The following is a 17529-nucleotide window of genomic DNA, read 5'->3' as shown; positions in this document are numbered from 1 at the left end:
TGCTAAAAAAGGGTTCACAGTAGTCATTATTTCTGTGTTTACTGCATTCCAGAGTAGGTTATCAGAGTTATTCAATTGCTAAAGGAATTAGCAGAACAATTTCATAGAGGCCGGTTTGGTGAATATTCCCACAGCCTGCAGGCCTAGAGTAATATGATACAGTATAACATTAAATGTGTCCACATAAATCATTGTTCTTAAGTGTAAGAGGAGATGGACATATTGTATCATTTCCCGTACTATAATATAATCAATTTAAGTGGTAAAGTCAGCCAAGTCTTCTAACCTACAAGGGCATAGATGAGGGAAGCATATGATACAACCCCAGTGTCCTTCTCAGACCAAAAAACATAGAGACAAACCGGCCACTGTCACTTTAAAGCTACAGCTGTCCCAAGCCATTATGTCTCACAATGGAGGGGCAGAGGCAACCTTACAGAGGGTTTAGGAGGGGTCAAATTGAACTTAACCATTGTTTTTCCTGCTGGATATGTTCTTTGGGGAACTTTACTGGCAGGTTATTAAAAGCCCCATTCAAAATGGCAGAAATGTGTTGTGCTATGCTAGTACTGCTGTGCCCAAATTCCAAGCATGTGATGTATTGTAGACCAATATGGCAATTATATAAGTTTGTGTCTTGTATGACACCACATGGGCAATGGCATCATGTGAGTGTGTGAGTTTAACCAATGTGTGTCAGCAAAACCTTAAAGAGCGCTCAATGAAGGGGTGTGATTTAGTTTGATATGATCCCTGTCATCCATTCTTACAGCCAAGGTTACCAGAGACCTCTGACTTTGTGTTAAGCCCTATTACTGCTCTTTCCAATTCCCTCTCCTCTCAGTCCAACTTCAGGCTTCAATCCCACTCTAATTGCATGGGTTATCAAACTACATCATATTAGAGTGTCATCTAGGCTGTTAGCTTGAAAAGCAAGTCTGCAAATAGAAGTCGGAAAATGGGATATGTGAGGAAATATTTTTCAGATCTCTGACCTGTGGTCCGGTAGTTATTTCCTGAGATATACTTATTATTGTGTAACAGAAAATACAGACACAGAATGCTGGGTCCTAGGCTACATGACGTTTTTGTTTGAGGTGATATAATGTACTGTAGGACTGATTAGGCATGTGGTTCTGTCTTTGGTGGACATCTCCCATAGTGCAGAAGGAGCTGTGTCTGACATGGCAGCACCAACCTTCCAAACAGTGACATCACTATGGGTCACATTTCTTCTCTGTAGAGTTACCAGTTTAAATTGTTGACATACCTCCATAACGTAAAGCACACCAAGATTTTAAAGTATGTGAAATGTCTGACCTGACGTTGTTACGTTTGCTTGGTCCACGTCTAATTTTTGCCCTACCCGGTCCTTCTGTGTGTACTAGTACCTTCTACGTGTAAACTGAACCTTATGATAGTTTCATCTTCAATGTGTAAGAAAGTATGTGATAGCCATATGATAGCCATTTAGATTTACCATGAATAACTGCAAGTTACACTAGACATACAGTACCAGTCAAAAGTTTGGACACACCTACTCATTCAAGGGTTTTTCTTTATTCTTACTATTTTCTACATTGTAGAATAATAGAAGACCTCAAAACTATGAAATAACACATATGGAATCATGTAGAAACTAAAAAACTGTTAAACAAATATTTACATTCTTCAAAGTAGGCACGCTTTGCCTTGATGACAGCTTTGCACACTCTTGGCATTCTCTCAACCAGCTTCACCTGGAAGGCTTTTCCAACAGTCTTAAAGGAGTTCCCACATATGCTGAGCACTTGTTGGCTGCTTTTCCTTCACTTTGCGGTCCAACTCATCCCGAACAATCTCAATTGGGTTGAGGTCAGGTGATTGTGGAGGCCAGGTCATCTGATACAGCACTCCATCACTCTCCTTCATGGTCAAATAGCCCTTACACAGCCTGGAGGTGTGTTGTGTCATTGTCCTGTTGAAAAACAAATGATAGTCCCACTAAGCGAAAACCAGATGGGATCGCTGCAAAATGCTGTGGTAGCCATGCTGGTTAAGTGTGCCTTGAATTCTAAATAAATCACAGACAGAGTCACCAGCTAAGCACCCCCACACCATCACACCTCCTCTTCCATGCTTCACGGTGGGAACCACACATGCGGAGATCATCCGTTCACCTACTCTGCGTCTTACAAAGACACAGCTGTTGGAACCAAAAATCTCACATTTTAACTCATCAGACCAAAGGACAGATTTCCACCAGTCTAATGTCCATTGCTCGTGTTTCTTGGCCCAAGCAAGTCTCTTCTTATTGGTGTTCTTTAGTAGTGGTTTCTTTGCAGCAATTTGACCATGAAGGCCTGATTCACGCAGTCTCCTTTGAACAGTTGATGTTGAGATACTTGATGTTGAGTTACTTGAATTCTGTGAAGCATTTATTTGGCCTGCAATTTCTGAGGCTGGTAACTCTAATGAACTTATCCTCTGCAGCAGAGGTAACTGGGTCTTCCTTTCCTGTGTCAGTCCTCATGAGAGCCAGTCTCATCATAGCTCTTGATGGTTGTTGCGACTGCAACGTTCAAAGAAGAAACGTTCAAAGTTCTTGAAATATTCCATATTGACTTGGCTTGACTTGATTAAACTACCAACGGGACATTCAAAACTGTAATATCTTATGCTTCACAGAGTCGTGGCTGAACGACAACATTATCAACATACAGCTGTCTGGTTATATGCTGTATCTTCAGGATAGAACAGCGGCGTCTTTTAAGACAAGGGGCGGCGGACTATGTATTTTTGTAAATTTCAAAGGAAGTCTCGAGGTTTTGCTCACCTGAGGTAGAGTATCTCATGATAAGCTGAAGAACACACTATCTATCTAGAGAGTTTTCATCTGTATTTTTCGTAGCTCTCTACATACCACCACAGACTGATGCTGGCACTAAGACCACACTCAATGAGCTGTATTCCGCCATAAGCAAACAGGAAAACGCTCACCCAGAGGCGGCGCTCCTAGTGGCCGGGGACTTTAATGCAGGGGAACTTAAATCGGTCTTACCAAATTTCTATCAGCATGTTAAATGTGCAACTAAAGAGAAAAAATCTGTGGACCACCTTCACTCCCCACACAGAGACGCATACAAAGCTCTCCCTCACCTTCCATTTGGCAAATCTGACCATAATTCTATCCTCAAGATTCCTGCTTAAAATTAAAGCAGGAAGCACCAGTGACTCGATCAATGAAAAAGTGGTGAGATGAAGCAGATGCTAAGCTACGGGACTGTTTTGCTAGCACATACTGGAATATGTTCCGGGATTCCTCTGATGGCATTGAAGAGTACACCACATTAGTCATTGGCTTCATCAACAAGTGCATCGATGACGTCATCCCCACAGTGACTGTACGTGAATACCCCAACCAGAAGCCATGGATTACAGGCAACATCCACACTGGGATAAAGGCAAGAGCTGCCAATTTCACGGAGCGGGACTCTAACCCGGAAGCTTATAAGAAATCCCGCTATGCCCTCCGACGAACCATCAAACAGGCAAAGCACCAATACAGGACTAAGATCAAAATGCACTACACCGTCTCTGACGCTCGTCGGATGTGGCAGGGCTTGCAAACCATTACAGACTACAAAGGGAAGCACAGCCAAAAGATACCCAGCGACACGAGCATACCAGACGAGCTAAACTACTTTGATGCTCGCTTCGAAGCAAATAACAATGAAACATGCATGATAGCACCAGGTGTTCCGGAAGACTGTGTGATCACGCTCTCCGCAGCCGATGGGAGTAAGACCTTTAAACAGGTCAACATTCACAAGGCCGCAGGGACAGATGGATTATCAGGACGTGTACTGTGACAAACTGGCAAGTGTCTTCACTGACATTTTCAACCTCTCCCTGTCTGAGTCTGTAATACCAACATGTTTCAAGCAGACCACCATAGTACCTGTGCCCAAGAACACTAAGGTAACCTTCCTAAATGACTACCAACCTGTAGCACTCACGTCTGCAGCCATGAAGTGCTTTGAAAGGCTGGTCATGGCTCACATCAACACCATTATCCCAGAAACCCTAGACCCACTCCAATTTGCATACCGCCCTAACAGATCCACAGATGATGCAATCTCTACTGCACTCCACACTGCCCTTTCCCACCTGGACAAAAGGAACACCTTCAGTATGTGAGAATGCTATTCATTGACTACAGCTCAGCATTCAACACCATAGTGCCCACAAAGCTCAACAATAAGCTAAGGACCCTGGGACTAAACACCTCCCTCTGCAACTGGATCCTGGACTTCCTGACGGGCCACCCCCAGGTGGTAAGGGCAGGTAACAACACATCCACCACGCTGATCCTCAACACAGGGGCCCCTCAGGGGTGCGTGTTCAGTCCCCTCCTGTACTCCCTGTTCATTCATGACTGCACGGCCAGGCACGACTCCAACTCCATCATTAAGTTTGCCGATGATACAACAGTGGTAGACCTGATCACCAACAACGACGAGACAGCCTATTGGGGGGTGTTCAGAGACCTGGCCATGTGGTGCCAGGACAACAACCTCTCCCTCAATGTGATCAAGACAAAGGAGATGATTGTGGACTACAGGAAAAAGAGGACCAAGCACGCCCCCATTCTCATCGACAGGGTTGGAGTGGAGCCGGTTGAAAGCTTCAAGTTCCTTGGTGTCCACATCACCAACATGGTTCAAGCACACTAAGGCAGTCGCGAAGAGAGCACAACAAAACCTATTCCCCCTCAGGAGACTGAAAAGATTTGGGATGGGTCCTCAGATCCTCAAAGAGCAACATCGAGAGCATCCTGACTGGTTGCATCACTGCCTGTATGGCATTTGCTCGGCCTCCGACCGCAAGGCACTTCCGAGGGTAATGCGAATGGCCCAGTACATGACTGGTGCCAAGCTTCCTGCCATCCAGGATGTCTATACCAGGCGGTGTCAGAGGAAGGCCCTAAAAATTGTCAAGGACTCCAGCCACCCTAGTCATAGACTGTTCTCTCTGCTACCGCATGGCAAGCGGTACCGGAGCGCCAAGTCTAGATCCAAGAGGCTCTAAAAAGATTCTACCCCCAAGCCATAAGACTCCTGAACATCTAATCAAATGGCTACCCCCCCCCCCCCCCCCACCCCCCCTTTACACCACTGCTACTCTCTGTTATCATCTTTGCATAGTCACTTTAATAACTCTACCTACATGTACATGTTACCTCAATTACCTCGACTAACCGGTACCTCATCACATTGATTCTGTACCAGTTCCTCCTGTATATAGTCTCGCTATTGTTATTTTACTGCTGCTCTTTAATTACTTGTTACTTTTATTTCTTATTCATATTTATTTAAAAAAAAAATGTTTTAACTGCATTGTTGGTTAGGGGCTCGTAAGTAAGCATTTCACTGTAAGGTGAAATTGTATTTGTATTGTATTGTTGTATTGTTGTATTCGGTGCATGTGACTAATAAAATTTGATTTGATTTGATCTGTCTTCCTCCAGAGATCCCAAAGCATTGTGGGATTTTCTTCCTCCATTTTTAGATGTCTGAGGGCCTGGATGTTGGCTGTTTCACTTCATTCTTTCAGACTATCGCATGCAGCCAGTTCTTTAGTCTGCATCATCCATCATCTCCGGTGACACTCGGCTAAACAGCCCTGTCCCCTCAATGTTTCTCATTACATTCTCTCCATCTCTCCTCTCTTGTCCTGTTTTCCTCCTGTTTCCCAATCTCGTTCTCTCTCTCTTTCCCCATTTCTCTCTCTCTCCACTGCATCAACCTCATCTGCCTCCCCACTGTTAAACCCCCTAGCCCCTCGACCCCTCCCTGCGCAGGTTATCGCTCTCTCTCTCACTCACACATACACACAAACACACACAGAAAGACTCCTGGCACTGCACTGCTGACTCTGACCCCTCTCCACAAGCCACGGTAATGCCTCATTAGAGATATGAGGGATTTTTAAAATAAAACAAATGACCCTCAGTGCTGTGGCCGATGGAGAGCAGCGAACACACACACTCTCTCACTTTGTCACAATCACACTCATGCACACACATCACAAATACACCTCCACACACACCCATCCCGGGTCAAAACAGTTATCGATCGAAGTGCTGATGTTATTGTTGATGTGGGCTGGCAGGCGGAGTGCTGCTAAATGCCGATGTGAAGCCAATGTCCAGTCCAGTGCCTGCCTGCAGAGCAACGCTCCACGGGGTGTGTGCTCCTCCCACCGCAGTGTCACATTCACTGTCTAACTAAGGCAGTCATGAGAGCCATACAGCAGATCCTACGTGACAGAGCTTTTACTGGCTCTCTTCTCTCTCTTCCATGGTCGCTGGGATGGACAGAGCATGCACACATACACCTTTGAGGTATCCTTCCGATTTCACATAAACCCAACATTACAGACAACCATATGTATCAAGGATGTATCAAGGATGTATCAAGGAGGAGATGTACACCACAGATAGGCAGACACCAGCTCTCCTTGTCCATGTCTATATCTACATAGAGAGCAGGGAGGGTGGAGGAGGGGACTGGAGAAGCAGCCTTGCCTTGGTTCCATCTCAGAACATCACCATCCTGAGCTCAGCTGAGAGGAAAAATGTTCTGTTCCTCCGTATTATGAATACAGTCACATAGCAATTCCTCACCCCACCCCAGAAAAACAAAGGGGGCCCAAAGGAGGCCAACTTAGCAGTGATGACAAAAAAAGGGTGTGTGAGAAAATAAAGCAGGCAGGCTTACCGTTTCACCGTCCAGCGTCCATTCACCAGGGATACTGCAGACAAACACTTGCTGGAAGAGAAAGGCTGTGTGCACTCCACCCTTAGTCCAACATCCTCCTGTCTTTCACACTCTCTCTCTTTCTATTCCCCTCTTTCTCGCCTTTCTTATTATTGTCTGTGTTCTATTTCCTCTCTTGTTTGCTCCAAGGCAGTTGAGACACTGCAGCGGTGGGGGAGGAGGGTGTGTGTGCATGTGTGTATGTGTGCGTGTTTGAGTGTGTCAGAGAGCGGAGAGAGAGAGAAATGAAGGGAGGAGTCAGCAGGGATAGAGAGAAGGGGAAAATGGACAGGATTAAATCATGAGAGAAACAGAGAAAGAGGTAAAAGGGCACCAAGCTAAACAGAACACAGGGCTGTGACAAAAACAGGATACAATAGAAACTGTCTGCTGCAATGAGAAGGGGAAACAGACAGAGACCCCTATGAGAAGCAATGGAAAGGACAGCTTATGTGTGTGTTTCAATGTATAACAGCCCTGCTTATTCTCTTTCTCTGGTCTATGACAAGTCAACAGCAAGATTGGTTGTGATTTCATTGATGGCTGAAATAGCATGCACGAGAGAGAGAGCAAGAGAGTGGGAAGGGGAGAAGAGAGGAGAGGAAGGGAGGGAGAGGAGTGATGACGATATGGGGCTGGGAGGGGGATTGGATAATGGTGTAATGTGCTGTTTCCGTGCCAACTGTTTCTGTGACAGAGGGACCACTTCCTTTACTGCTATTGGCTCTAACCAAGAACAAATAGATATGCTGACAAATAAAAAATCATACCTACTATGCGATGTGAAGGGGTAGGGCTTGCTGTTCTCCTCAGCTCTCATCTATCTTTGGTAAAAACGGGCCTTTTGTGTCCTGCTTATACCCATAATAAGGTAACACACACAGGCACACACAGGCACACACACACACACACGCACACGCACAGGCACAGGCACACACACACACACACACACATACATACAGGTTATAGTGGTTAAGCCGCTGCATGAAGCTAACTGCACATCCATCATTAAGGATATGGGTTGTGTGTAAGGAGTCTCCTCCCGCCACACACATACCCCCTGGCTAGGGGAAATAAACCCAGTATCAGATTGCTGGGGGTGTAGTGAGGAAATGAGAACTGTAATTAGAACACCTATACCATGCTGTCAATAAATTCTATTACAATGAACAAAAATAAAACGCGACACCTAAAGTGTTGGTTGCATGAGTTGAAATAAAAGATGCCAGAAATGTTCCATGTTGTGCACAAATGTGTTTGGTTAAGGAGCATTTCAAGAAGGTGATTAAACAGCATGATCAATACACAGGTGCACCTTGTGCTGGGGACAACAAAAGCCACACTAAAATGTGCAGTTTTGTCACACAACACAATACCACAGATGTCTCAAGTTTTGAGGGAGCGTGCAATTGACATGCTGACTGCAGGAATGTCCACTAGAGGCCAGAGAATTGAATGTTAATTTCTCTACCATACGCCACCTCCAACGTCATTTTAGAGAATTTGGCCGTACGTCCAACCGGCCTCACAACCGCAGACCACATGTAACCACGCCAGACCAGGACCTCCACATCTGGCTTCTTCACCTGCGAGATCGTCTGAGACCAGCAACCCGGACAGCTGATGAAACTGTGGGTTTGCACAACTGAAGAATTTCTGAGCAAACTATCGGAAACCGTCTCAGGGAAGCTCATCTGCGTGCTCGTCGTCATTACTAGGGTCTTGACCTGACTGCAGTTCGGCATCGTCACCAACTTCAGTGGGCAAACACTCACCTACACCTTCGAAGGCCACTGCCACCCTGGAGAAGTATACTCTTCACGGATAAGTCCCGGTTTCCGTAACGAGATACCATGACGAGATCTTGAGGCCTGTGGAATCCCATTGTGACGTAGAGGGGGACACTATTTGGCATGACAGGCCCATTGTCGTGCCATTAATTTGCCGCCATCACCTCATATTTCGGCATGATAATACACAGCTTCTGATAATCCAGCCTGACAGGCAGATGCTGTGACGGGGACCGGAAGCTTGCCATTGTCCCACCATAGCCTCTCCCTCCCTGTTGGCTGCTGAGTTATGGATCATTGATGAGCTAATACTAGCTACTCGATCTTATCAGACAGTTTCTCTCTAGTCTCTCTCTCTCTTTCTGTCTGCCTCTCACTCTCACCCTGTAAGGAAGACTGAAAGTGAGGAATTTCATGTTCTTCATAATCCTTCCAATTTCAGAATCAGTAATCTGTCAGTGTTTTTTTTTAGTTCAAAAGAGGTAAAGCGGTATAGAGCTAGAAATGACCTCCCGGGTGGCGCAGTGGTCTAGGGCACTGCATCGCAGTGCTAGCTGCGCCACCAGAGTCTCTGGGTTCGCGCCCAGGCTGGGCTGGGTTCGCGCCCAGGATCTGTTGCAACCGGGAGGTCCGTGGGGCGACGCACAATTGGCATAGCGTTGTCCGGTTTAGGGAGGGTTTGGCTGGTAGGGATATCCTTGTCTCAGTATGTAAAAAAAAAAAAAAAAAAAAAAGTAAAAATGTAAATTTCATGAATACTGTATATGTCTATTTTGAGTTTATAAAAAATAAAAAAATAAAAATAATATAAAAAAAATGTATGCACTCTACTGTAAGTCGCTCTGGATAAGAGCGTCTGCTAAATGACTAAAATGTAAAAATGTAAATGAAGAGGATGAGACGGGCTTAACCTATTTGTCTCTCTACTAGAAAGTTATAACCTCCAATAAGACAATGGGATGTGGCAAAACTTAAATATAGAGAGGGCATATGGTCCAATCCACAGTTTAGAAAAGTTTGTGGTCATACGCACATCTTTAAAAAACATAGGTGCTGGGCTAATAAAGAATACTAGTATAGAACAAGAAGGACCGCACACTGTTAAAACTCCCAATTCCCCGCTTTATGACAACGTTTCGAAATGTCAATAAAGCGGTGAATTGGGAGCTTTAACAGTGTGTGGGCCTTCTGGTTCTATACCCAATCCACAGTTTGCCACCAAAATTGGTCCTGTCATTCCAATATCTCTCGAGTAATGACATGAAAAATTGGTATGAAAAAGCCTCTCTGAAGTTGCCTCATAAGTAATCTCACGCACCAGTCGGCTCGCGCTAGCAATTCAAGCCTGGAGGCAAGGTTACCTCATATGAAAACAATGTCTTCTTGACCCAATTCATTGCCACTATCATGCAACTTTCACCACAACACGTTCACCAGTTACAGGAGGCTGCTGAGGGGCGGATGGCTCCAGCCATTACCATGACCCCGTTCTCCCCAATGAAGGTGCCACCAACCTCCTGTGGTTCACCTACAATAGAACCCGGTCTTTGTGACAGTCTTTATGTATGTATAGCATCTTGTCATCTTATACCTAATGGGATGTAATAGATAAGTGCCCTACATTTACACATACAGTTGATTTGACATACGTGACCTGATTTATCACACATTGCCACTGGTACAAAGTGCATAGCCTACAGTTATTTTCATTGAGAAATAAAACACAGATGTTGACCAAAAGTACATAAAGGTTCCGAGAATGCCTAAGACAGTATTGTGGTCTATCTTTGTTACTTTAGTTCTGATTTCACCTGAAAATACAAGGCATACAATATTTGCTCTGGTGCCCATACATACTTGTTTTATGTTCAAGTGTGTATCGAGGGCAACAGTGAACCTGACACAATGCTGTAAAGCTAAAGAGACTTCCTGTGTGAGTTAGTCACATGGCTTTCTTCAATCTACAGAGGATAATCTCTGTTATGCTGATGATTCTGCTGAGATAAAATGGCTGTCATTGAAAGATTTCCTGTGGATTTACTGTAAACTACATTTAGAATGTCTAGATATTTGCCCTTATGAGTAAATTAAAGTGTGTGTGTGTGGGAAAAAGACTGAGACATACAGTCTTTGACAAAGTAGCATTTTGACAAAGAAGCATATCTGATCATATACAGGAAATATATCTGTTAAGAAACCTTTAAGTCATGCAACCAGTTCTGTATATCTTGTGTTTATCCTCTTAGCAGAGCTCTCACTTTCTCAGCATCATCTCCAGTAATAGAGGATGAACTGAAAGGGCAAATGATCACCAGCTATCAATGTCATATCATTGACAGAAACATTTTTCAGCACCGCAAAGCACAAGCACACATCCAGCTAATGACAAAAAATGAGTGGTATTTTCCAACTTGCCCTCTTGTAGACTGTAAACATATTTTTCACGTATTTCATGACAAACTGTCAGAAACATGAATTTACTAGTATTGTTTATTTAAAAGCTAGAGGTAACCTTCTCAATATTGTTTGTCATCATTGTTCTGTTTGTCATCATGAACCACCCTCTGTGTCCCTTCTGTGCACCGCTGCTCTCATTTAGGGACAGATACAAGTACTAGATACATATTCATAATAATGATTGTCCCTTCCAGTGTCCCTCGTGACCCATCCCCTCTCTCCCCTCTGTCTCTCTGTCTACCCTCTCTAACACTATTGCTTCATCTCTCTCTCTCCCTCTATCCCTCTGATTCTGTCTCACCCTTCCTCTGTCTCTCCCCTTCTCTCTCAGATGGTCTCTATGCCACTCTCCCAGCTTCCTGTCTCTCTAATCCTTAATCCTGTGGAAATCGGTCAGGCGGAACGGGGCAGCTTTGATCAGGCTCTCATATCAGACGTGGTAACAGTGTCGGCTCCCCCGGATCTCACAGAACCCTGGAGCCCAGCGGTATGGAGCCAAGCAGGGCATAGTCGAGGAGCTCCAAGCAAGAGGACACACCCAGCCACCCAGCCCGCCCGCCCTGGGAGACAGGCAGACTGCCACCTCAGCCACAGCACCAGGACACCAGCCTCTGTTTCCAAACATTGCATCATCACAGCGGCATCAGTGACAACTGAGTAACCCTGTTGTATCATTTCACTACGTGATATCTGCATTGTTTTTTCACTTAAGGCAAGCAGTGGCTTTCAGTTTCGAAGAAGATCTTCCATCCCTAGACAATGTGACTCAAATCTGTATGGATCTCGTAAAACAGCCATTGTTGTTGTCGATCCCGTCCCTGAGAATGAGTTTCTGGTGTCTGGTATTGTGTGGCACAGCCAGTGATAATATCTGCTGCCCGCCCCGTGGCAGCGATGCCACCCAACACCTGTTGGGTAAGGTGGCACATGTGACAGGAACAGGAAAGCTAGACTCCTGTAAAGGTCAGGATTGCTAAGGACATCCACCAGAGAAAGGTCCAGACACGGCACAGCTTGTACTGTGTCAAACGGCTTCCCCCTGACACCCACACTCTTCCCTGTCTCGGACTCCTGTCCTTATCAAGAACCTCAAGTACCTCGTACCTCTGCACATTGATCAAGTACTGGTACTCCCTGTATATAGCTCAATTCTTGTGTATTTTATTTTATTCCTTGTATTAGTTACTATTTACTTTTTATAATATTTTTTTACACTCTGAATCATTGGAAAAGGTTAGTAAGCAAGCATTTCAGTTTAAAGTCTACAGGGTGGCAGGTAGCATAGTGGTTAGAGTGTTGGACCAGTAACTGAAAGATTGCAGGATCAAATCCCTGAACTGACAAGGTAAAAATCTGTTGTTCTCCCCCTGAACAAGGCAGTTTACCCACTGATTCCTGGTGGGCTGCCTTTGTAAATAAGAATTGTGATAAATAAAACATAAGCATGTACTAGTACTATGGAAAAGAAAACCAATCTCTCAAATTTTTGTCAGGCACCCAATGCTGCTGTAAATGGGTAATGCATGTTTTCCGATAACATAAAAGGTTAACGGTCTGGGATATGTGGTGTAAAAGAGGATAATGATATCAGACAGAGGAACATAGGGTGTGTCAGTGTTAACAGCGATGTCGCTCCCCTTACTCTACATGATCGGCGGGCTGGAGCTCTCTCCCTGCATCCACTACAATACTGACACTGCGTTCAGACCCCATTTTAATAATCAGTTCAGAAATGTAATCAGGTGTTTTGAATCAGCCTGAGAGACTATCGCCCAGCTGTGAACAGGATGTGCAGCATCTGATATGACCCACCATCACAACTTATTCTACATCTCCCTCTCTCACTCGCTCTCTCTTCAGATGATTTTCAAACCACTGCTCATTTCCTTCAGGGGGGGTTTTGAAACAGAAATTAGCACAGTGCAGTTGGTGAGATGATTACATATTTGACGAACACATTTGATCACCCACCAGTTCTCCAAAAATGATCTGCATTGGTATAACTCTGATTGTGCTTCTCCTTCGAGAAGTTCATCCCTGTGCCCTTGGCCTTCATTAGACAGAGAGAGCGAGAAAGATTCTTCCACATAAAATGGTTAAGAGCGATACATCCCCAACCAGAGCTTGGATGCTCTACATCATGGCAGCTAGGACAGATGTACTGGTGATGAATGGGTATTTAATGAGCAGGGATGACACATGAAACAATGAGAGCAGAGAGCAGAGGCAGTGGGTGGCAGGCCTGAGTAACAGAAAATGTTCAATCACAGATTTGGTACAAAGGCGTGCATCAGAGAATGAGCACTCCCCCTGTTGACCTAGATAAAATCTAACAGCAGGCATCGCTCTATCTCCATCTCCCGCTTCCTCAATCTTCTCTTCTCTGTTTGTCTCTATAGCTCACTTCCTCACTGAAAAACATGTATGTAGGCATAAAAAGGAAAATAATATTCAGACTACTCTAGTTAGTAGACAGACAAGCAGATGAGGCAGCAACACATTGGTGCCTCTCCTACAAGTCCCTGATGTTGGATTGTGTTTGTGTGGTCGTTTTCTGGGATGTGAGAATGTAGATGGGTTGTTGAGATGATCAATGGCAGCGGTTCAGGTAAAAATCATTCACTGAATGGATCTGGTCCTCTATGGTTCCTGTGCTATCCTCATCTGCTTTGATACCTGCTCCACCCTGGTTTGAATGTAAAGCCCGACATCTAGTGGCCAAATATAATAATGTACCCCATCGATATATTGTATTTTTTCACCCAACTATATCAAATCTTAGAACATTACATTTACATTTTACATGTCAGAAACTGGCACTAAGTGAATATAGGAGAGGGGTCATATAGCTAGCTATGACAAACTTTTTCAATAATCCTTTTCTGAAAGTCTGCATTACATATTTTTTGTAATTTTATTGCACTCTAATCCACTTCTGAATTTGTTTTGCGATGCATCAAAACAGATGTATCTAACTTAAATTACAACAGTATTACCGTTCTACAGTTTGGCCCCAAAAAATGGTATTGCATTAACAAAAATAGGACTGTATTATATACTGTAGACTTACTATGAATTACAGCTGCCATGCATTTGACTTGCTGCGCCATATGCATATGGCAGTCATGTATCTCACAAAGTGCCAAAGCCTTGTGCAAACAAACAGAGCTTTGAGCTTATCTCTTTCACACACACAACTGCAGAGTGTAAAAACATACCTACAACAACATCCCTTTTCTGCATACTACAGGTAGTGCTTCACGTCAATGTTACCATTGGTGACCCAAGCATCAGGGTCACAGAAACTGTAACTGGGTGTTATGAAAAGTTTACAACCTTGTAACAATCAGTAATGTAACAATAATGGAGCTTGGTTACTTGTATATTACATGAAACAGCCTCTTGAATAACTGAATCTGTACAGGAAGTGTAAAAAATATGTTATAACATGTGTGCTAGAATGTAGATTCTACTGGCTGATCTCTCTGACTGTTCCCCTTTCCAAGAACTAAGGAAATTCATTTTAACATCCATCTCTGAAAAAATCTAAAGAAATTGTATGAGTCACATGTGCCGAATACAACAGGTGTTACAGTGAAATGCTTACTTACGAGCCTCTCACCAACAATGCAGTTTTTAAAAATACAGATAAGAATAAAAAATAAAAGTAACAAGTAATTAAAGAGCAGCAGTAAAATAACAATAGCGGGGTACCGGTACAGAGTCAATGTGCGGAGGCACCGTTTAGTTGAGGTAATATGTACATGAAGGTAGAGTTATTAAAGTGATTATGTATAGATGATAACAACAGAGAGTAGCAATGGTGTAAAAGAGAGAGGGGGGGGGGGGGTCAATGCAAATAGTCAGGTAGCAATTTGATGAGGTGTCCAGGAGTCTTATGGCTTGGGGGTAGAAGCTGTTTAGAAGCCTCTTGGACCTAGAATCAGCGCTCCGGTACCACTTGCTCTGCAGTAGCAGAGAGAACAGTCTATGACTAGGGTGGCTGGAGTCTTTGACCATTTTTAGGGCCTTCCTTTGACACTGCCTGGTATAGAGGTCCTGGATGGCAGGAAGCTTGGCCCCAGTGATGTACTGAGCCGTTCGCATTACCCTCTGTAGTGCCTTGCGGTCGGAGGCCGAGCAGTTGCCATACAGGCAGTGATGCAACCAGTCAGGATGCTCTCGATGGTGCAGCTGTAGAACCTTTTGAGGATCTGAGGACCCATGCCAAATCTTCTCAGTCTCCTGAGGGGGAATAGGTTTTGTTGTGCACTCTTCACGACTGTCTTGGTGTGCTTGGACCATGTTAGTTTGTTGGTGATGTGGATACCAAGGAGCTTGAAGCTCTCAACCTGCTCCACTGCAGCCCCGTCGATGAGAATAGGGGCGTGCTCGGTTCTCTTTTTCCTGTAGTCCACAATCATCTCCTTTGTCTTGATCACGTTGATGAAGAGGTTATTGTCCTGACACCACACGGCCAGGTCTCTGACCTCCTCCCTATAGGCTGTCTCGTCGTTGTCGGTGATCAGGTCTACCACTGTTGTGTCATCGTCAAACTTAATGATGGTGTTGGAGTCGTGCCTGGCCGTGCAATCATGAGGGAACAAGGAGTACAGGCGGGGACTGAACACGCACCCCTGAGGGGCCCCAATGTTGAGGATCAGCATGGCGGATGTGTTGTTACCTGCCCTTACCACTTGGGGGTGGCCCGTCAGGAAGTCCAGGATCCAGTTGCAGAGGGAGGTGTTTAGTTCCAGGGTCCTTAGCTTATTGGTGAGCTTGTGGGCACTATGGTGTTGAATGCTAAACCGTAGTCAATGATTAGCATTCTCACATAGGTGTTCATTTTGTCCAGGTGGGAAAGGGCAGTGTGGAGTGCAATAGAGATTGCATCATCTGTGGATCTGTTGGGGTGGTATGCAAATTGGAGTGGTTCTAGGGTTTCTGGGATAATGGTGTTGATGTGAGCCATGACCAGCCTTTCAAAGCACTTCATGGCTGCAGACGTGAGTGCTACAGGTCGGTAGTCATTTAGGTAGGTTACCTTAGTGTTATTGGGCACAGGTACTATGGTGGTCTGCTTAAAACATGTTGGTATTACAGACACGGACAGGGAGAGGTTGAAAATGTCAGTGAAGACACTTGCAAGTTGGTCAGCGCATGCTCGCAGTACACGTCCTGGTAATCCGTCTGGCCCTGCGGCCATGTGAATGTTGACCTGTTTAAAGGTCTTACTCACATCGGCTGCGGAGAGCGTGATCCCACAGTCTTCCAGAACAGCTGGTGCTCTCATGCATGTTTCAGTGTTATTTGCCTCGAAGCGAGCATCAAAGTAGTTTAGCTCGTCTGGTATGCTCGTGTCACTGGGCAGCTCTCGGCTGTGCTTCCCTTTGTAGTCTGTAATGGTTTGCAAGCCCTGCCACATCCGACGAGCGTCAGAGCCGGTGTAGTACGATTCGAACTTAGTCCTGTATTGACGCTTTGCCTGTTTGATGGTTCGTCGGAGGGCATAGTGGGATTTCTTATAAGCTTCCGGGTTAGAGTCCCGGTCCTTGAAAGCAGCAGCTCTAGCCTTTAGCTCAGTGCGGATGTGGCCTGTAATCCATAGCTTCTGGTTGGGGTATATATGTACGGTCATTGTGGGGACAATGTCATTGATGCAGTTGTTGATGAAGCCAATGACTGATGTGGTGTACTCCTCAATGCCATCAGAGGAATCCCGGAACATATTCCAGTATGTGCTAACAAAACAGTCCCGTAGCTTAGCATCTCCTTCATCTGAGCACTTTTTTATTGATCGAGTCACTGGTGCTTCCTGCTTTAATTTTTGCTTGTAAGCAGGAATCAGGAGGATAGAATTATGGTCAGATTTGCCAAATGGAGGGCGAGGGAGAGCTTTGTATGCGTCTCTGTGTGTGGAGTGAAGGTGTTCCAGAGTTTTTTTCCCTCTGGTTGCACATTTAACATGCTGATAGAAATTGTGTAAAACGGATTTAAGGTTCCATGCATTAAAGTCCCCAGCTACTAGGAGTGCTGCCTCTGGGTGAGAATTTTCCTGTTCACTTATGGCAGAATACAGCTCATTCAATGCTGTCTTAGTGCCAGCCTCTGATTGTGGTGGTATTTAAACAGCTACGAAAAATACAGATGAAATATACAGATGAAAACTCTCTAGGTAGATAGTGTGATCTTCAGCTTATCGTGAGATACTCTACCTCGGGTGAGCAATAGCTCGAGACTTCCTTAGATATCGTGCACGAGCAGTTATTTACAAAAATACATAGTCCGCCGCCCCTTGTCTTACCAGACACCGCTGTTCTATCCTCCCGGTGCAGCGTATAACCAGCCAGCTGTATGTTGATAGTGTCGTCGTTCAGCCACGACTCCGTGAAGCATAAGATATTACAGTTTTGAATGTCCCATTGGTATTTTAATCTTCCGCATAGGTCATCTATTTTATTGTCCCAAGATTGCACGTTTGC

At 44.8% G+C, this 17529-nt stretch overlaps 1 protein-coding gene across 2 annotated transcripts in view; it reads right to left on the bottom strand.

Annotated features, from left to right (window-relative positions):
• Positions 1 to 6954, bottom strand: part of LOC120026400 (guanine nucleotide-binding protein G(z) subunit alpha-like) — a 38508-nt gene extending 31554 nt beyond the window's left edge. For both annotated transcript variants that reach the window (XM_038971260.1, XM_038971259.1), the window contains exon 1: positions 6762 to 6954. The gene's annotated coding sequence lies outside the window, so the exon portion shown is untranslated. The remainder of the gene's footprint in view (positions 1 to 6761) is intronic.
• Positions 6955 to 17529: the final 10575 nt, after the last annotated feature.

Source organism: Salvelinus namaycush, chromosome 31, assembly GCF_016432855.1.
Source record: "Salvelinus namaycush isolate Seneca chromosome 31, SaNama_1.0, whole genome shotgun sequence".
In the NCBI taxonomy this organism is placed as follows: domain Eukaryota; kingdom Metazoa; phylum Chordata; class Actinopteri; order Salmoniformes; family Salmonidae; genus Salvelinus; species Salvelinus namaycush.
Note: the sequence above shows the minus strand (reverse complement) of the source record. Positions and strands in the feature narration are given on the sequence as shown.